Raw genomic sequence first — 21376 nt, 5'->3', positions numbered from 1 at the left:
ATTATATTTTTGGTTTGTTGTTCATAAAAAATGTGGTTTTCTAGCGAATCAATGAGGATTGAAGTCACTAAATAATGACATACATTAGTTTCGGACTTTATGCGCCTCAGAAAATATATACTAGCACAAATACTGCTGTTCTAGCAACTTTATAAGTTTACTGCAGCAATATTTAGTTTTAAAATATTTACTTATTTTTTGCCTTTGCCTCCTATTATTTCTGGTTTTGTCAAGATTTTTTTTGCACTAACAGGTATGGTATTGTAGGATATCCTCCCCAAGAAAATTTAACAAATATGCTTAAATAATACAAATTTGTTTTGATACCTATTTAGTTTTGAAACGTATGATGCATCGTGCCTCTGTTTAAAGTTGAAGACGGCAGATATGCAGGATGTAAACCTCTGAAACTAATTATCTGCCTCATAATCATATTTCTTTGCTAGGACCAATAAGACGGACACACCAAGAGACATACTTCGCACGCCCACCTGGTCCCTTTTTTCGCGGACGATCAGTGTGCCACCTAAAAGATAAGAGAGAGGTGAAATGATCATGTCAGAAAAAAGTGAAACTACAAATCCATCCTGAATTCCGATCTTAAGGAGTTTCCTGCCCGCTCCGGAGCGGGCTTCTGATAGTGTCATCAGTGCAATGTGGCTCGGCCGTCTGTAGGGGAGAAGAAGGAGGAGCCTCCGCCGTGTTTTCGTGAGACTATTTCCTTGCTCGGTTGGAAAGAGCACAGCAAAAGACGTACTTAGTGGCTGCGGATTTATAACGTTAAGACTGACCATAAGGGTACGATCAGCCTTGTAGAGCTCTCGGGGTAGAGCTCGTGTTAGCCAGAAGGCGCCCTTCTACCCGAAGACGTAGTAGCACGGGGTGGGCACATGCTGTTGCTGGCACGCAGCCTTCTGGCTGTGTGAGCTGAAATTCTCCCCGAGCCACCGAAGCAGGCACCGCCTGGTTGGGTTGTAAAGCTGCACCACAGGGCACTTTACAGAAGGGATTGCGCGTGGAGCGGACAACGCGGAGAGCTGAACCACAGCAGCAGCTGAGAGGTAGGCAGTTTTCTTAAGTACTTGGCAATGGAAGAAGCGAGCGCTAACGTCACAGCAGCAGCACTTGGAGCTTTGACAGCTCCTCCGTAGTAACCCTTGGCCTTGCATGCACAGCTGTCTGATTTTTTCCAGCTGCATTAGTAGATTTTTTTCCCGGGGTGTTGACTGTCCTGTACAGTTAGGATTTATATAGCCTTTTTATTTATGAATTGGAACTTGCGTTCTCTTGTTTGTCTAGGTTGTCTTCGTTTTTGTACCCATTTGCACCACCTGTATGTATCTGAGTGTGCGTGTGTTTATCAGGAGGGAAAGTGCAGCTAGGTTGTAATTTGAATTTGTTTGCTGAATTGTTTAAAGTTGCTGCATTTAACGTGCTTGGTGCGTTGCATCAGTTTTTGGGGTTGACTTGGTGGGCCAAGCATGCAAGACTTTAGCATGCGTATCAGTATGAATTGCCATGCATTTCAGTGGAGTTGTTAATCGGCCTGAACTGCCTGTGTAAGTTTCATTTGGTAAGGCTGAAAGCAGAGCTAATTAACGTGTGGCGTACTTGCCTTCTTGATAATGTCATTACTGACACGTTTCTTCACACAGTTTCTTCTGACAGCTTTTTCAGAATTTTAGCAACATTCTTATATTGTTTCTGCCAACTTCAACTTGTGTCAGACTCACATTGTACAGTTATGTTGTAGGTCTTGTTGGTGTTCAAAATGTGCTCTCATTTACGCTCCAGTGTGCGGAGTCCTTGCTTCGGACTGCTTTTTGACTTGCTTTAGGTTGTTGATGGGGACACAGGAAAAGCATACCAGTTCTCTGTATTTGGACATCAGGCGGTTGGAGCTTTAGGATGTTGTTTATTTGCTGGCCCTGGAGCAGAAGTGCATTTAATGAGTCTGGAATTAATCTTGGAGGACGCGTGTATGAGAGCAAAAAACCTTGAGACGGGGCACCCTCAGGGGGGTTCCCAGGGCTCTTCGCACGAAGGACATCCTTCCTTCAGCAGTGTCCGATCACTTAAGTTGGCACTTGGATTGTGATTAACACAACTGGGAGATTTACATTTTGCTTTAGGAATGTCTTCATGCGTTGCAGTAGAGGTGACATGTTACAGTAATTGCTGGTACACAGACTTGGGAATGCTGGGGTTATATGCGTAGTACAAAACCGACGCACGCATATTTATAGTAGGCAGGGTCTGTCCCTACATTTGCCGTCTGAAGGGAGAGGAGGACCTTCTTTACACATGGCACCTTACACTGCTATGGTGCACACTAACTGACGTCCCTAAAATAGTCTGACAAGGAGAAAGCTATACATTTTTCTTATCTGATTCTGTTGCATTAAGCTAACATTTATAATAATGTACAGTGCACGTTTTTTTTTTTTGGGGGGGGTGTACATATTGATATGCAAAACCCTTGCTTTTTTTGTATTTGTCGTTGCATTGCACTATTTGTCCCTATGGAGCTTCCCCTCTGGGGGAAAAGTTACTGTACATTGGAACTAGTATCACCTAACAGTTAAAGTAATGAGCGAACATGAACACAGATTTCTTATATATACTGATTACAACAACTGATGCGCTTGGAAGTTTACCGTTGGCATTCTCTGGAGTGTAGCATCCCACATTTGTGAGCAGTATTAATCGGGAAACTCCAAAGAATGAGAGGAAGTTTGCCTTCTCTTGTACTGTCCGCAGCATGAAAGATAAGAATATGAATTTTGGTTGTTTTAAACCAACATAAAGCTGTATTTTTGGGATTACGCATTTATACATACCTGACATAGACTCATATACATGTATAAATATATGGATAGAAGGTAACTTTGACCCCTCCCCTTCCCCATATGGTGTTCATAAATGATAGTGGTTTCTGATTCTGAGCAGGAGCTGTGCACCTTAATAAGAGGCTAAATTTTGTGGTTGGAGCATTTGTAAGTCAGGTTGAAGTTTGAACTGTAGTTTTTTTTCCATGTAAATCATGTGGTTTGGTAAAACTGCGTAGTAACACAACCATTCAAGTTGCCCCCGATACACTGGCATGCTGCGGTTGTTTATTGTATATTTCGTTTTTGCAGTGTTTACTGTTGCCAGCAAGCCAAAGTTCATGTAGTAGAATTTTCAGACGTGATGACGCCAAGTAAAAATGCATTGCAGATCAAACTTTGTAAATTTATAGACCTGACAATGGTCATTAATGACGTAAACAGTAAACACATAAACTATGTTATTTTTTAACAACTAACTTTTACCTTTGTAAGTGATAAATTGTAACAGGAAAAATGTTATATATTGTCACAATTTTCAGCTTGTTATTTTGTCTGTCTAAATGTTGAATTTGCAGTTTATGTAGCTGTTCAGTGGATTACATATCCTTCTGTAAGCAGAGCAAAACTAAACAAGAAGAACAATAAAGAACACTCTGAACAGTGGGCTAAGCTAGCAGTACTTGCATGATTTGGAACTGCTAAATGGTAAGGTAGTGGAAACCTTGTATCAAAAGCATGCCCTCATTCTGACTCCTGCCATTGTACATGAATTCTGGAAATACAGATTATTTCATTCTTAGTAATATCTCTAAGGTAGGTAGACTTCCTCAAAGGTGGCATTATTCTCTTTTTTGTCGATTTGATCGCTGTCACAAACATGAGATGGAGAAATCTGTTGCATTAATTTACAAGGTAGAGCTTTTTCAACTACTAGATTTAATTTATTAAATGGAAACAAAAATAGTGGTTGTGGGGCTTAGTCTTAAGAGCTCCAGCAGAGTTCAGGGGAGTTACAGAAAAAAGTTGTTTGTCTGAAATGTAGCTCCTTGGTTGCACTTTGTGATTGCTGGCAGTTTTGGAAGTTAGGCTTTCCTTGATGAGTCATACCTACAGATGAAGATGTAGTCTTCTTTTTTGAAGTTAGTCACAGAATTTTTTTTCAGTGCCAGGTATGCATTCACAGTAAACGTGCACCACAGTGACCATTTTCCTGTTGTTATGCATGCATGGAATGTGCCATATGGAGAAGTGTTTTGTGGCATGACACATACAAATCTCGAGCCTTTGTCCATAACGTAATGCAAATTCAAATAGTGTATATACCTGTTTACTTGCTGTCTTAAACCCTATAAGCAGCTTTGCATTTGACTCCTTCCTCCCTTTTGTTGATTTATTTTCTCTCAGAAACTCTACTGTAATTGTTAATTGTGTTGCATTTTAGTATGCTGTATTCAGCTCGTCAAGAGTACTATACAGAAATATAAACTTTAAGAACAAAGGAGTCTCACGATCAGCGTGTCTGTCCTTGAGCATGTTTCTTATATGTGTTCCTAACTTTGAACTACATAACTCTAACCAACACTTCCTGCAAATTTCCAATCCCAGTAAATTCATTGGCAAAATACTTTATAGTCACTTAGTCACCTCTGCTTGGAACAAACTTCCTCTCCACATCCGATCACTTAACAACACAATCAGTTTCAACTGCTACCCCCTCTGCCTCTGTTCTCCTCTATCCTTTGTTGTTCCGTCATCATATGCCCAAGCTGTGTGTAATATAGTCTACTTCTCAGACTATTCCTATATCACTAACAAGCTTCCATTCAATACATTGCAACTACTATCTTATTTCATTCCTTAAGTACAAATGTATTTTTGTTTTATGTTTTCTAAGTTTGTTACCTTAATATTGTTATGATTTATAACCAGATGTTTGTGTGAAATAACTTCTCTTCAGTGCATTTCGATAACATTCTGTATTATGATCTTTAACTATGTATAAGACAAAACTTCATTCCTCCTATGTTAATATGCCTAATACTTACTGTATTTTAACTTCTTTTACTGGAGCTTTTCTCCTCGGGTCTCTGCTGAAAAAAGGCATCTGCCCAGCGAGACTAACCCGTTTAACAAATGTCAAATAAATAAATGTTTACTGTCTGCATTCCCCTTACTAGGAATGCATCGAGCTTGTACCTTGTATTCTCAGATTCTACCATGTCTGTTTTGACTGCACGCACCTGTCATGAAGGCTATTTCTTCAGTACGTGTCATGTGTGGAATATATTTTGTCAACTAATTCAGTTTTGAATCCATATTAGTGGTCCCTATGTAGATTTTATTTTGTTTATTTATCTTTAAGCAGATTACTGATTCTTTGATTAGTGATCCTTTTCAACTACAACCTGAGCTGCAAGGATAAAGGAAATATGTACATATTTATTTGGACAGTGTGGACTGGGGTGCCTTCTGTACGCAGTCTACATGTCTTCCCTGTGGTCACGTGGGTTTCCTCCGGGTGCTCAGTTTTCCTCCTGCATCCCAAAGACATGCTGTAGGTGGATTGGACACTCTCAACTGGCCCTAGGTGTGAGTGTGTGCACCTTCTGTGGAAGGTTGGGTGCTGGGCTGGCAATTTTGCACAGTAAAAACTCCATTGCCAATCGTTCAGCGGACTGTTGTTCCATGTGGCGACCCCCCCTAACCGGGATAAGCTAAAAGGAGATGAATGTAGCCAGGTAGCCGTCACATTTTGAGATATGGGAGGAAATTTGAATACCATGAGAAAGTCCACATAGACACAGGGGGGAACATGTCAGCTCCTTATAGGCAGTGACTGGAGATCAGGATTGAACCTTGTATCTTGGAGTTGTAAGGCAGAGGTAAACACTGAGCCACTGTACTGTGGTTAACATTTTGTCAGATAACACAACTGTGGCTAGACCCACTGAGCCCATGGCCTGTTTTCAGTGAACTCCCGGGGGGAAGGTTGGTTGCAGTCCTCAAAATAAAACATGTACAAATACAAACACTTTTGTGGCAGTAGAAGAGGTTTTTTTATTCTAGGTTACTTTGGTCTTTGTGTCTGCAAACCATCAAGTCTTACCTTACTGGTCTTTTGTCTGTTTAAGCTGTCTTGGCAAGTGTCCTCCCAAAACTACAGGTGCAAGAGCCATGTAGAGTGTCTGTCATTCAGGCAGCCATGAGGGTTGCTTGTAACACTCATCAGTATCTTGGCAATGTGGGGCATTTCTAGTGGCCTCAGCAGCACCCCTGGCATGGGGTGTAGTCATTGTCAATGCAAAGGCCCACATCTCCTTTCTCATACCTGCTACAAAGGCTACCAGCAAGTGGTGTCTTGGTGAGCCATGCACCTGCCCTGACAAGCTGTGGTATGAATTGTTTTCCCTCCTTCAGGGGATCGTGGCATTCTACAGGCTGTTCCACGCCCTCCCAAGATTGGTGTGAGCACCCTCTCCTGCCAGTTCTGTTAGGCACCTGAGATACTACTTGGAACTTGGGTCACCCTGGTTGGAGTCAGGGCTTTATCCCTCTGTGCCATCAAAGCTGCCCTTTTGGTAGGAGATTTTGTGAACATACGTAGGAAATAAACAGACTAAAGGGTTTACAGTCACTGGTCATAACACACTTGCTCAGAACATAATTACTCTAGCATGATGAAATGGGATAGCATCTGCCCATGTGATACTTATTTCACAGTGTAGTGACATTTTATTGCCACAGTGTACTTTCCTTTGGGTATTGTGACCTTGTGGCCTTGTGGAGAGTGAATGAGGCAGGCTTGTTGTTACTTTTTTAAGCTAGGAGTGCAGGTAAATAAAATAAGGCCTGGGGGGGGCTTCTCCTCCTACGTGCGGGTGCAGTGGGCTTTGCCCCTTCTGAAACACTTTTTAGCTTGTTTTGTATTGCTTCACTTGTTCATGTTATGATATGACATTCTTCTGCATATGTTAGCAAGCATTTATGTAGTGGAGCTGGCAGCTGTCATTAAGTTCTGCCAGTGAGCTGTGATGCATAACTGTATGTTTCAAGTCTCTTTTACTGGATTCAAATAACCTCAGTGCTACTTTAGTAAACTTTATGAAACAGATACTCCTGACACTTGCCAGTTGTTTGGTGTAGAAAGCATATGGAGGTGCATTCTGTCATACCTACTTGAAGGGGAGTATGCTGGCATTTGGGTGTACATTTCTTTCAATTAAGGTTGGTTTATAGGTCTGGATTTGTCTTGGATATGCATTGTGAGGGAGGCTTTGTTTTGTGCTGAGGTAACTTCTGAGGGAAATATTTACAGTTTATGGTGCAGAATCCTATCTTACTTGAAGTCTAACTGATTTTCTTGTTGGTATGTGTTCAGATGCTTAAGTTTTTTTCAGGACCGTGTTCTTTTGAAAGTTTTTGTCTACTGTATTGATTTCTTGTGTGGATGCATTTAGTACTTTATTTTTTCATAGATTCTCTTCCCAGTAGTCCATTTCACAGCGAGCGTTCCCTTTTGTGTCATACTATGTTCTGAGTCATAATTATTGCAGGACACATTATTCCTCCCTTTCCTTGCCATAACCTGAAATAAGACTTGGTCAGCTTGCAGAGTGTTTCCTGAAAATGGAAATGTAAAATTATGAAGAGTACATTTTCAAAACCCATTATGCCTTAAGTTTAAAAGTCATTTAAATGAGTACTTTCAGTTCAGCTTTGACACTTTCAGTTGTTTGAAATGCGCATTCAGTTGTTATCGCATAATTAGTCTATTTCAGTAGCAAATATTTTGCATCATCAGTAATTTGTTCCCTGGTCCTATTTGTTCTCATAAATAACCTTGTCCCTTTTTAGGTTATTATACAGGTATAAATGTATAGATGAAATACAGAAGCTTCAAAGTTAAGCATTTTAATACTGAATTATTTTTTTAATTAGAATAAACTTTTTTCTGTACTCCTTTTGCTTTAGTTGTAATTTTACTGGTGTGTTATTATTAATACATTTTTTCTGATAAATATTTTTACTCTACTTTTTTCATTCTGTAACAAAAAAAATAATACAAGCAATTAGTCTACCAGGTAACCATAATGTACAATGCAAACTGAGAATGCTTTATGGCAAACAGGGATGAAGTCCTGACAGTGACTCAAGATGACCTGATGTCTCTAGTACTGGAAGAGCCCGGCAGTGGATAATGGGAGTGACCTGATTACAATGGGTTGTTCATTTTTGGGAGAAGGTTCTAGTTGGCCAGATTGCTTGTGGAGGCTTGTGTGGCAACAGGGACTACATGACCTGGGTATGTAGGTCTGGTCTTCCAAGATGGTTTTGGTGGGTCTGGTAGATTTCGCGCGCGCGTGTGTGTGTGTGTGTCCGCACTGAGTTGGCACAGAACAACTCCACTGTGATCCAGGTGCTTAAATCAGCCACCAGGGGCAGTGTTACTCCCTAAGAAGACTGGGAGGATGGTATATCAGTCAACAGAAGAAAATAACATAAATAAACAAACTGAACAATTTTACCTTGCATTTAAAACAGAAAGTAACAAGTTCTTTAAGTACAGTATTTCAGTAAAAGCTTGCTCTGGTGGTGTAGAGGGATAAAGCCCTAACTGCAGCCCATTTGACCTGGGTTTGGTTAGCAGCTTGGGCAACTGGTAGAGAGGCAGGAAGGATGGCCATGTCCTTCCTGGGGAGGGAGAGAGGTGTGCGCATGGGTACAGAAAGCAATTGTAGCTTCCTGGGGAAAGCCAGGAAGCCATTTGTGATATGTTACAGCTGAGGGGTGGGCAGCTTGTCAATGTCATCTCCTTCTTTCATGAATTGTTGCCTGGAAAAATCATGTGCTATAATATTAAAGTAACAAAATTTCTCATTAATATAAGACTTTAGTTTTTTTAAATGGGAGCAGATTCAAAATTTATGGAAAGTGACTGCATTTAAGTTATTACATACTGAACAAGTGGGAAAGAAATTGGGTAAAATTAAGATTTTTATTTATTTACTTTTGTAGGAGTTAATTATACCTTAAAGTAAGTTATTAATTGAGTATAAAAATTATCAAAAGGATGGAAATTTGAATATTTTTTTCATAACTCTTGCCATGTTCTGCCATTCTTTAGTGAAAAATCTTTTTCAGGCAAATAAGGTGAGTGAAAAGCCTGATTTTTAAATGATAAATCTAATATCTGCTTATATGTGGAAGTGCAGTGTTTGTCTGTCAAACTGATTTTTGTCCTGTCTTCAGCACCTGACACCATAAATTGATGGGTGTCTAACTGCTACTTTTTTTCCTTTATCATTTTTAATCCTTCTGTCAATGCTGCATCTCTCTGTACCTGTCCATTCCTCCAGGAACAAAAAGTTCCTGATTTTCCCTTGGGGAGCCAAGAACAGAGATCTCTGACCAACATGGTCTGGTGGAGATGATGGTGAAACCTTTGATGCTGTGTTATCCGCAGCACTTCAGAAGGTACTTTTTTATGAAGCAGCCTAACCCCTCCCCAGCACCTTGTTGCATGCACCGCTATAGCAGGGACACACCTGCAATACTTCTAGTTACAACATGAATGCTGCTTTGGCAGTTGGCTGCACATAGCCTACCATTGTATACCTGATTTACTCTTACCAGTGTCATTCAGAAGTCAATGTCATGGTGCAGCTCCCCTCCCCCTAGGTGGGTGAGCCAATATCTGTCACTTGTTCCAACCCTTCCCTGGTGAGTTCCTTCAGAAACATGATTGCTAGATAACTGTACATCTGGCTTTCAGTTAAGGCTTTATCTGTTTCTAATATAGAACCCGATCAAGATTACTTACTACTATTTTGTGGAATTTTGTGTTTATGTAAAACTGTTTTTAAGAATACATCTATAAATCATATATGAGTGTGATTTGACAATTGACTGTAAGACACACTTATATGAATGTGATTTGAAGGTAAGCCACAATTACTCACTCTCAGGCATAGTTTATTCTATTGTGCAATGATGTTATTAAAAAAAACTTACTTTTGAATAATTTCATTTTAGGGTGGGACTTTTTTTCTTTTCTGGTGTCAGTTTCATCGCACAGTGATATGATGAGCACTTGTATACCTGTGTATTGGGTGACATTTTGAACAGTGCATCATTTAATACAGTTACTACCACAGTGGCAGTGTTAAACACTAGTTTCTGATGAGATTTGTGTTCTTGATGTAGCATGCTTCTTTACATTTACAATTGCAAAGAGTACACTTTTCCTTTTTTATTGTAGCACGATCTGTTGTTTTAATCATCCATTAGCTGAAATATCTTTTGCATTTGTTGTTTGCATTTGGCAGCTGAACTTTGTCTTTGCTGCTTGGTACAGTTTTGTTAAGTTGTTGTGTCTTTCAGCTTATCCCGGTTAGGGATCGCCACAGCGGAACTCCGGTCCGCTAATGTTTGGTAGTGGATTTTTACGTGCCGAGTTACCAGCCCTGATGCACAACCTTCAACGAAGGCACGCTCATTCACGCATGCCTCCACACAGAACACGCTCTGGCTGAGAATCGAGCGGGACAACGTCTTGCTGTGAGGCGACAACGTAAAGCAAAGTGTTATCAGTGCAAGAAAAGTAGTGTTGGTTACTTTTGCTTGCCATACTGTTTTGAATGTCAGTGGGGCTCCCATACTCTTTCTTTGTACTATTAATGATTTATCACAGCTACATAGATGTATCTAGACATCTTTTGGTCTTGTATAACTAACCATATGGCATGCTTACATTCTAAAATATATTTATATGCTTGTATAGGCAAACCAGAAAAGCAAATAATGATTGCATAACTATCAACAGGATAAACTGGAAGATAGAAAGGACGCTGCTCGTTCGAGTTGATGAGTTTTATTCCACTTCTGACATATAACACGAAATAGACAACAAGGTTAAGCGCTTTCAACTGAAAACTCAGTCATCATCAGATGTATCTAGACATCTTTTGGTCTTGTATAACTAACCATATGGCATGCTTACATTCTAAAATATATTTATATGCTTGTATAGGCAAACCAAAAAAGCAAATAATGATTGCAGATAGAGCTTCCACAATATTGACACAGTTTTACTGGGAATAGACAGTGTCGTAAAACTGTGTATATTATATATGTTTGTTTCAGACAACGTATTATCACTGTATAATATGAAAATGTTTACCAGAAAACAGTCTGTTTATAGGAAGAAGGTAGCTGTATTATTACTTTTTGAAGATGGCAGTAGAAAATTGAAGTGTGTGTATGTGTGTATTGCATTTATAAATGTAAACATGTGTATATATGTATGTGTGTGTATATATATATATATATACATACATACACACACACACACACACACACACACACACACACACACATGCGCATGATACATACACACACACACACACACACACACATGCGCATGTACACAGATGAGATGTTAAATCTGCCTGAGTTGGTAGCAGCTCAAGTGGATGTAAACTCCCCCCCCATGGCACCTATCAAAAAAGAGAAGTTCCCCGATGCCCTGGCAAAATTTTCCCTAGTAGTGCAAGTACCACCTTTGGTCTCCCCTAAAAAGAGGTTAATAGCCTAGTGGGACTAACCCAGTCAACACAGAATAAATAAATTATTTATTTTACATTTGTTTGTTTTACATTTGTTTACCAGGAGTGTCTTAGCTCAAGAAAGGCCCGTTTTCAGTAGATGCCCATGTGTATGTGTGTGTGTGTTTTATATTAGACGTCTGTCATATACTTGCGTGTATCAAATCTATATTTGCACTTGTACAGAGATACAGCAGAGAAGCTCCTTTCAGACTACTGAGATGCCCCTGCTCCAGGGACAGTTGTCACCCTGTTTTGTACTGAAGTAAGCTCTCTACTAACCTCTCAGCACCTTGTTTTGAATATATGAAAGATGCTTTCTACCCTTGGAATCTACTCAGTGACAGTGGATTAAATGTTATGGTCGAGACTGATTACCTAAGAAGAAAAGTACTTTGCAGATTTGGCTCTAAGCCTTATCCAGCTTGGCTCGAGTAATGGTTACGTTATCATTGTATCATGCAAAATGTTATTTTTCTTGTCTTTTTAACTTGTCATTTTTGTACTGTTTGCCTGGGTCCACAGACTAGTTTCCCTTCTTGAATATCAAATGATAAGTAAATAAAGAAATAAGTTATGCTATAGGGATAAATGTTTTAGTAAAATGTGTGATAAAACAATTAACTGCTACAGTCTGTAGATAGACTTTGTTTTTCTGCAATGTTGGTGCTTCTTTAAAAGTTTAACATCCCTGACAATTCATCATAAGTTAATTTACATTCTTGAAGCCACAGCTTTCCTGATTCAAAAAATAATGGCTGCAAATCAAGGGAAATATTTAAATATTGGCACAATTAACTTAAATAGAGTATGAAGATTTGATTTGGCATGTAAGTAGTTTTTATCTATAAAAAATGTTAATATTTATTCACTGTAATCCACTACTTTATCTGAAAAAGTCAACAGTGTTACTAGGAACAAAGTAAGGTGTTTTAGCTAAAATCAGGGTCATCCCTGAAAATCTGGTACTATTGAAAGGTATGCTTGGCACGTTATCAGCCATGCTAAAATTCTCATAAAGCCACAGTATTTATGCAGTTGTCCACACACACACACTGCATACTCAAAAGACAGGCAGACTCAAAACACTGAAACACCACTGCCTACCTAAATCACCCACCCAACCCAGATCTGCACTTCCTTTTGAAGAAAGTAAAACATGAAATGCATCTCCTATTCACTTCACTGTAAAATTGTTTGTTTGTTTGTTTGTGTCTTTCGGCTTTTCCCGGTAAGGGGTCGCCACAGCGGAACTCCGGTCCGCTAATTATTGGTAGTTGATTTTTACGTGCCGAGTTACCAGCCCTGACGCACAACCTTTAATGAAGGTACGCCCATTCACGCATGTCTCCACGCAGAAGACGCTCTAGCTGAGAATCACACCGGACAGCGTCTTACTGTGAGGCGACAATGCTACAAAATAGTGTACACAATTTCAAGCTGCACACAAAGAATGCACATACCTCCCAAAATAACGCTGCCCACTTAAACAGACTCTTTGCAAATGACATTTGTTAATTTTTCAATTGAAGTTAAAATGAAAGAAAAACATACAACGTAAAACACTGGTCACAACATGCCAATTAGAAAACAGCATTGATGCAAAATGAGCCTGTTTGTTACTTGTCTAAAATAAAATTTAACGAAAAATATAAGTAAACTATGAAATCCTGATGTATCCCACGGTGCAGTACTGAAATGCATAAAAGTAGAAGTACAAAAAAATTAAAATTCTGTGATATAACTAGAGTAGACCACCTCCCACATGATACTTCATTCATGAAAACCTATGCAAACTCCATAAAGCCCTGTTCCGTAGAAGTTTACTTAATGAAGTCCATTGTAGGTAATGGGAGGAACACCGCTCAAGCTTAAGAAAATATAAAAAAAAAAAAAAAAATAGATACACTGAGTACTATGGCTGATGCATAAAATATTTTATATAGAATAGGATTAGCGGTTTGGGATTTCAGTAGTACTAGATACTGCATTTATTGCATGCCACAGTCCCATGTGTATGTGACTGTATATTGTCTGTACATCTATATTTATGTATGTGTTTCTGTGTGTATGTGTTTGTCCATACATATATATATATATATATATATATATATATATATATATATATATATATATATATACGTATTTGTGTTGTAAAATATGAGTGTAGTGTATTTCGTTAAATGCTCATTTAAATCAGTGACTGACTAGTAGCTGGTATTGACCAGATGCCAGAAAGTTTGAATTATTTGTGATCGGTTGTTATTCCAATCTAATGTTTACGTGTGTTTTGTGTGTGCTGTGGAGTTTTGCTGGTCTTGGGTATTTTTAATTGCTTTTGGTTAGGTTTTTTTTTTTTTTTTACTGTTTTTTATTTTAGGAATGTTTACATAGGTTGTTTCTTTTTGTACTGGAAGTTATTACAATTATAGGGGAAATTAATCCATTCTTCAAGTTAATTCAGTCATGGAGTTGCATATTTAAGTCTGAGGTTTGTTGGGGTCATGCCCCCTCCCCCCACACATGAGGGTGCAAGGGAATTGCCCCCTGCAAAAAAAAAATTTTTTATATTTGTATTTGTTCTTTAGTTCAATATTTTGTGGTTTAGCTGTTTTGTATGTTAGATATTTCCTGATTAATTATATATGGACACACACATGTGCACACACACACACACACACACACACACACACACACACACACACCCGAGGAGCTGTGTGACATGAGCCGAATGGGCGAGTACCTACAGGCCTGAGGTGTGCTGTGGAATTTGTTCAGCTAGTGACCAAAAGTGTGAAACATTTATTTAAGCTTAATGTATATGTATTCATGTGTATATCCACGTCTCTATGTGTGTGTGTGTGTGTGTGTGTGTGTGTGTGTGTGTGTGTGTGTGTGTGTATATATATCTGTGTGTGTGTGTATATATATATATATATATATATATATATATATATATATATATATATATATATATATATGTGTGTGTGCATGTATATATAGTATGCGTATATATGGTTCCACTTGAAACCATCGTATGTTCAGAACATCGAAGGTTCAAAGTGGAAGTGCCAGGTAAGTAAAAATGTACCCTGCATGTTGTGTGTATGTGTGTGCCATCTGAGTATTGGCATTGCAGGTAGGGTATGGGAAATCTCCCGTTTAGCGCTACCGCATATAGTGGTAAACGGGAGATTTCCCTTACCCCACTATAGTGCGATCTTGGAGTTGGAATATTAAAGTGGGGGGTGCAGGGGGGGCGATGCCCCCCTGCATAAAATAGTTTTTGAAAGTTTGTTTTTTTCTGTGGTTCACTTTGAACCTTCGATGTTCTGAACATCGATGTTCTGGTCTCGATGATCAGAACTTCAATGTTCTGAACATTCGATGGTTTCAAGTGGAACCGTATATATATATATATATATATATATATATATAAAATGTCAGTTGCTCGAGTTACCATAACATTGAACCTGAAATTATTCAGAAGACAACAATGAACATACACAAGACTGATGGTGTACAAGTATGAAACCCATAAGATCATACAATTTGCAGTTGTTAAATCACGTCTAATATTTGCAACTGTTTCTCCAATCTTCTGGGTGAGAGAGAGATGTAAGAATACGTGTATGTACATGTATATGTATGTAATATATATATATGTGTGTGTGTGTGTGTGTGTGTGTGTGTGTGTGTATATATATATATATATATATATATATATATATATATATATAATACATATATATGTACAAATTTGTTTGTCTGCCCACACATTAATATGCATACATCTACAGCTGTGTGTATATATTTATATATATGTGTACAGAGAGAGATAGAGAATTATGTAAATTTATATGTATTGGGACATAAAATGCACATATATAAATTTATGTTGAACTGTTGGAGTACACAAACATCAAAGCATAGGTGACTGATGCTGACAATTTGAAATCAATAGTTACAGAAAACCCAACGCAAAGTAAAAAAATAATCACAAAATGAAAACCTGTTTCCTTTTACATTAGGTCAGCCAAAACCCTACCACTAAGTTAATGCACAGTTTGTCTGAACAGTGACAGTGTTTGAGGAAGAAGTTTTTATGTGGTAAGGTGTAGGGTTGGGGTTAGGGTCACATTTAGGGCAGCAGTAGTTTTCTTTGGCATGTTCTGAGGTTGTCTCTCTGAGTACGCAAGTAGGGTGTCATGGCAATCTTTATTCTTTTCTTCAGTCTTTTGCAGTCAATGTTTTGAGTGTCAGTCTACTAAGGAGTTGGTTTACATAATAAGAAGGGGTTATGAGTGGTGTGGTGGGGCTTGGAACCCTGCAAAAACATTGAAAAATGTGTTTCATTGTTGTCAGATTTTTTCAATAGCTTCTATGTGCTTAGATTTTGTCAAGTTTTTCAATGTTTTTGCAGGGGGGCAAGCCTCCCTTCACCCTCACACCCCCCTGCTGTTTATGTATGCCAACTCTGAGGTCACACAGCAGGGCCCCCCCAGTATATATAAAATTGTGTATGTATGTGTATATGTATATATAATATGTATGTGCACATATATGTTTATGTATATGTGTGTGTCTGTATATATGTATAACTATATATATATATATATGTGTGTGTGTGTGTGTGTGTGTGTGAGCCAAGGAGATGGGATGGAGATGGGATGCAGATGGGATATGCACGGGGGACATTTTTTTTCAGAGTGTTTTATGACATGGTGAGAGCTGTATATTTCAAAGGTAATGGGTGTCAGTCTTGGGTTTTAATAAGGAAAGGAGGCTTACAGTGATTATTTTGCAGACTCTTAAACCCCAAGGATGGAGTTGAACTGTCAGCTAGCTGACTGAGGGCGTATCTGCATTTAGCATTGGGGTACAACGATGTTTCAGCGTGGAAGAATTTACAGTAAAGTGCCAAATCATATTACAGGCCACTTGACAGCTTTGGCAGTTTGAGAAAGACTCCAGTGGTAATTAGAGGCAGATCATGCTCTGGGGTTTATAACTCTTTTTGCTAGGGTTCTCTTGTTTTCAGTAGTTAAAGTGAGATACTTTGTAGTAGGCCTCCAAGGGTGTTTTAAGCTTTGATAATTGTTTGTCATTGTTTGAAGTGAATGAAAGATGGAGTCTAAAATGAAGAGAAGGGGTTTAGAATGGTCTACTGTGGTAGTACTACCCTTATTTAGGGGTGTAACTACCCAGGGGAGTTAGAAAAAATAATAGTTTGGTGGCTTGAGACAGCAGTATAATGAATGCAGAAGTGATGCTAGATTTGGACTAGGAAATGAAGGAAATTAGACTAAATGTAAGCAGTGCCTTCAGATTTGTTGCATAGCACTTTTTGTAATTTTTCCTAATACAAAAGTCTAAATGGGGCACTAATGAAATGCTACTCATTTTGTATATTTTGTATGCATATTGCCCTCCTACTCTGTTTCTTATTTAACTCAAACGTTATTCATATTTGTTAAAATTTGGGAAAATGTTTTTTAAGCCCTTCTTTACTAGTTTACAATAACTCAGTTTGTAGACATGTCTGTGACAAATAAAACGATGCTTGCAGTACAACCTGACTTTTTTAGTTTTAGTTATTTACCATAAAATGTGTTTTTCTGTCTTAGAAGTTAGCATATGCTTTGTTTGAGGTGACTCTGTTTGAACATTTATAGCAGTGAGTGAAGATTTGGCTGGGTCTGGTATGGTGATTAGCCAATCACTGAGCAGTTTCCATTGTAGTCTTTTGAATGGATAGTTATTCCTATGTATTGTGAGTCAGATGAGTCTAAAATAATCTCATATGCTTAGCATTGTTGGGAAGGTACGTGCTGCAGGATGTAGACCTCACTTAGTTTTCCCTATTTGCGCACCACCTCTTTCATCTTCTGAGTTACAAAATCATCAAATACTTTTGTAGGCAGGAAATGTGACGTTTTGATCTGTGTCTTTGTAATTCAAGATTACAGCTACTTTTAGTAACACACAGTATACTTTCACTGTTCTATCTCCATACCTTCCACAGTGTTGTAGTAACTGTGCGGGTATGTTGTTCCATAATGCACTGCATCTGATGTGGATCTTTCTGTAAGTCAGTGTACTGTGTGGACTGATATTGTGGCATGTCTAATGGTGGTATTTATTTCTTTAGTATAATGTTGTAGAAAATGTGTTTTGCATAGCAGAAGTAGATTACTTTGTTACAGTAATGACAGTGATGTGTTGTACAGATGTGGCTACAGTTTAACTCTTTCCAAAGTATAAATAATTGTTGCAGTTCCGAAGATGTGATCAGCCGATCAGAAAACATCCACTGTGATGTTGTATAGGTTCATAGGTTCATAGGTTTATACTGGGCTATCTGCCCTAAGGCATTTATAAGCCTAGCCCAAAGTTTTGTGGCTTACGCCACCCCTTATATGAAAAAAATACTGTGCCCATTAGTTTGTTGTGCCTCTGTCCAGCAGTGACACAGAGATGATTCCCGGGGTAAACCTACGATCTCCCATCCACAGGTCAAGATTTCTCTTGAACAGAGCCAGCGAGGTGCTCTGCCTCACATGGACTGGGATTTTATTCCACAGCATAGGGAGTCTCTGAGTGATAAATCTATCCCTCCAGCACATCCTATTTATATCCGTGCTAAGGTTTAAGTCGCTTGCTCTAGTGGTTTTGGTGGATTTGGATTTTTTGAGGTGGAGCATGTCCATTAATTCCGGGTTGGACATGGCCTTGTATGTCAGGCACATGTCACCTCTGAGCAGACGGTATGCGACTGAATAGAGCTGGAGTTTCTTCTATTGTTGCATTCTATTGTTCTTAGCAGCCAAATTCTAACCACCTTCTAAACAATAGGTATTGTTAAACTACTTTAGTTTGTACTTGTGCAGTTTTTGTAAAACTCCTTATCACTGGCCTGTGATAGTTGTATGTGCAGCCTTGTGCCATTTGCATTTGAAGTATATACTGCCACAGCATAGGGTCTGAGTAGTTAGTGGGTAGAAAAACTGCAAAGGCTATGTTGAGCTTGTTTGCTGTTTCAGTAAAACACTGTGGTGCAGTGTTCCAGCTTCTTTCATTTAGGCATTGTGCTCCTGTGAAATAATGTTCTGTTTAAATAAGTCTGTCACAAGATGCTTTGAAATTGTGGTCTGATCCTGAGTGATAAAGAGAGGCAGACGTTAGTCTTTTCAGTTTTATTATATGCTGAAGTCATCTATGCAATTGTACTGAAAATGTGTGATTCTGTCAGATTCAATTATTAGACATGTGATGTGTCATTGCAAAGTGTTTCGAATATAAGTTGTGTATGATGTACTAATTCAACAGGTTAAATATTGAAGCTGCATTTCACATGGCATGCAGTGTATTTTAGAATGAAGTTTTGAAACTATCCGTGAAGGAAAGGAAAAGCTGTCTCAGATGAAATACGTGGTCTACGTGATGACAGTTGACTACCTCGCACAATTTTTGAGATTTGCATATTGATGTTTTGATCCCCTGTTATGCTGTGTGGGGGGATGTTGTAAAAATACTCACTGTGGCATATTTGACATGAAGGGAATGTGAAATGGAAAGCTGTAAAACTTAACTGGTCAGCTTAAGTTATTTTTGACAGCATACGTGATGGAGAGTATTCTTCATACGTGATGGAGAGTATTCTTCTCGTAATGTGTTCTTACTGCATCACCTTACTTTGGGTGGAATTAAATGGGTAATAAACATGTGGCAACCAAGATGACCTGTTTGAACTAGTCAAAGTGTACTACATTTGATTGTGTTGTTAATAAGAGCAGTATCAGCCTTTGAAAGCAAGTTACACTCACAGTCTTTACACTGTAGACTTTCACATCATTTTACAAGGTATGTGATGCCAGCATTTGTTAATGTATGCTGACCATTAATTCAGCGTTCTATTGAGCGAGTGGTGATAAGGTCTGTAGTGTACGTAGCATGGGTATGAAAATATTAAAGCAGCTTGCTGGGAAGTTGACAGAACCACTGGTGTTGTTTCTTGAGCTGAGAGAGCCAGATCGAGCTTTATATAATGAAGAAGGAGCTTGAAGCATTCCATTTATCCACCAGCCAGGCAGGATAAGGGAAACAATTCTTAAAAGAAGGGAATTTCAGGTCCAGGCAGCCATGATTTGGTTGATGAATGCAATGCCAGTTCAAAACTATGTGACTGGGCCATAGTTTGTTACACTATATTTTTAACTGCTTTGTGGCTTAAGTTAGGTTGATTTTTAAGTCAGTGGAGATTTGTGTCTTTCGGCTTTTCCCGATTAGGTGTCGCCACAGCGGAACTCCGGTCCGCTAATGATTGGCAGTTGATTTTTATGTACCGGCTTGCCAGGCCTGATGCACAACCTTCAACGAAGGTGTGCTCATTCACGCATGTCTCCACGCAGAAGACGCTCTAGCTGAGAATCGAACTGGACAGCATCTTACTGTAAGGTTTTTTTTTTTACACTTTTATTTCATAGAATATTGGAGAAAATGAGATAGAGTGAAGTGAGTTACAGGGCTATGAAGTGGTTGAAGAAATCTTGACAGTGTTTGGAAACAGCATGGTAACAAGTGGCATACTACAGATCTGTGTTTTGGGGCTTGAACTTTTCTAAATAACTGCTTCTGAACTACTGGCAGTAGAAAGTAGTCTGAATGTGTTTGCTGCTGATAAAAAGACCAGGCCAGTGACTGGAGATGGGAGAGGGGACCTGAAGAGAGAGATCATGAAATATAATGTGTACCTGGCCCAGTGGTGCACAGAGAGATAAAGCCCCCAGATGACCTGTGTTCAGTTAGTAGCACATGTGCTGGAGGGGAAAAGGAGGGAAGATGGGTGTGAGCGACCAGTGATGAATTGCTCATCCTGGGGGGGGGGGGGGGTGAGAGTCTGGCTAGGTTTGCTGCAATAGCAGCATTAAGAACCTAGTGAAGTCTGTGCTGCAAGTGTGTACTGCATGGTCAGGAGATCATGCATCCAGTAAAGCACATGTATTCCTACCAAAGTCAGCTGTAGTGGAGCTTGCAAAACTGTTGTGTGGCGGTGTGGAGTTAGGGCTCACTCCCCAGCAGCAGTGTGACATTGCAACAGCATCCTCAATCTCATCAACTCTCCAGGACATTGGTCAGGTTGAATGTGGGGAAGGTTAGTGTGGGTCTGGTACATCCAGTGAATGAGGAGAAGAGCTGGCGGAAGCTGATAGTCAACTGCAGGGGGGGGGGGGGTCAGAAATATAACAATGTGGGCAGACACATTTCAGCTGGAGTTTAATGCAGGGAATTATAAAGTTATACAGAAGACACTGGGATCATAGTGATGCACGAAGAGGTAGAAAAACTTGGGGTTCTAATCACATCAAAGTTCAGTGATTGAGAATAGGCTGATAATATGTTGGGTACAACAGTCAAGATGTTGAGATGCATTGTTAAAGGTATATGGATACTAGGGATGTGGAAATCCTACAGTCTTTTTTATGTGGCTCTGATATACACCAATCTCCATTTATGAGAATATTTCTCAAGGCCTTCCAGGCAGAAGAAAATTTAGTTTGTGGAAGGAGTGCATGGTACAGAAATTGGGCTGATTTCTTGAATAGAAGATTTGGTTATATAGAGAGGCTACACAATATATGTTGGAGGAATGAGAGCAGAAAAGTAAAGATGAATTGGAGTCCTGGAATACTCAGACGCAGGTTAGGAGGACAGAAACTCTTGAGAAAGGATGCAAAAGGACAGCTCATATATGACAGCTGGGAGATATTTCAGAGTGGATGCATGAAAACATTTTTTTCACAAGAAAAGGTGGTGAGCTGAATGTAGTTTACCCAAATGTATTGAAATGATATGTTCAACTAAACTCTAAAAATGCAGGTTAGAGTGAGCAGTGAGAGAGAAAGGAAGCAAGAGAGTAAGATGTGGAGATGAATTAAACTT

At 39.1% G+C, this 21376-nt stretch overlaps 1 protein-coding gene across 3 annotated transcripts in view; it reads left to right on the top strand.

Annotated features, from left to right (window-relative positions):
* The first annotated feature begins 525 nt into the window (after window positions 1-525).
* THRA (thyroid hormone receptor alpha) overlaps window positions 526-21376 on the top strand; it is a 1750892-nt gene continuing 1730041 nt past the window's right edge. For 2 of the 3 annotated variants that reach the window (XM_044055030.1, XM_044055029.1), the window contains exon 1: window positions 528-1061. The gene's annotated coding sequence lies outside the window, so the exon portion shown is untranslated. Of the gene's footprint in view, window positions 1062-21376 lie in introns of all 3 variants that reach the window. The other variant, XM_044055032.1, reaches the window with a different exon arrangement.

Source organism: Protopterus annectens, chromosome 13.part0 (genome assembly GCF_019279795.1).
Source record: "Protopterus annectens isolate FY-2018-M chromosome 13.part0, PAN1.0, whole genome shotgun sequence".
Classification (NCBI taxonomy): domain Eukaryota; kingdom Metazoa; phylum Chordata; order Ceratodontiformes; family Protopteridae; genus Protopterus; species Protopterus annectens.
The sequence above is the reverse complement of the archived record's forward strand: the minus strand, read 5'-3'. Positions and strand labels throughout refer to the sequence as shown.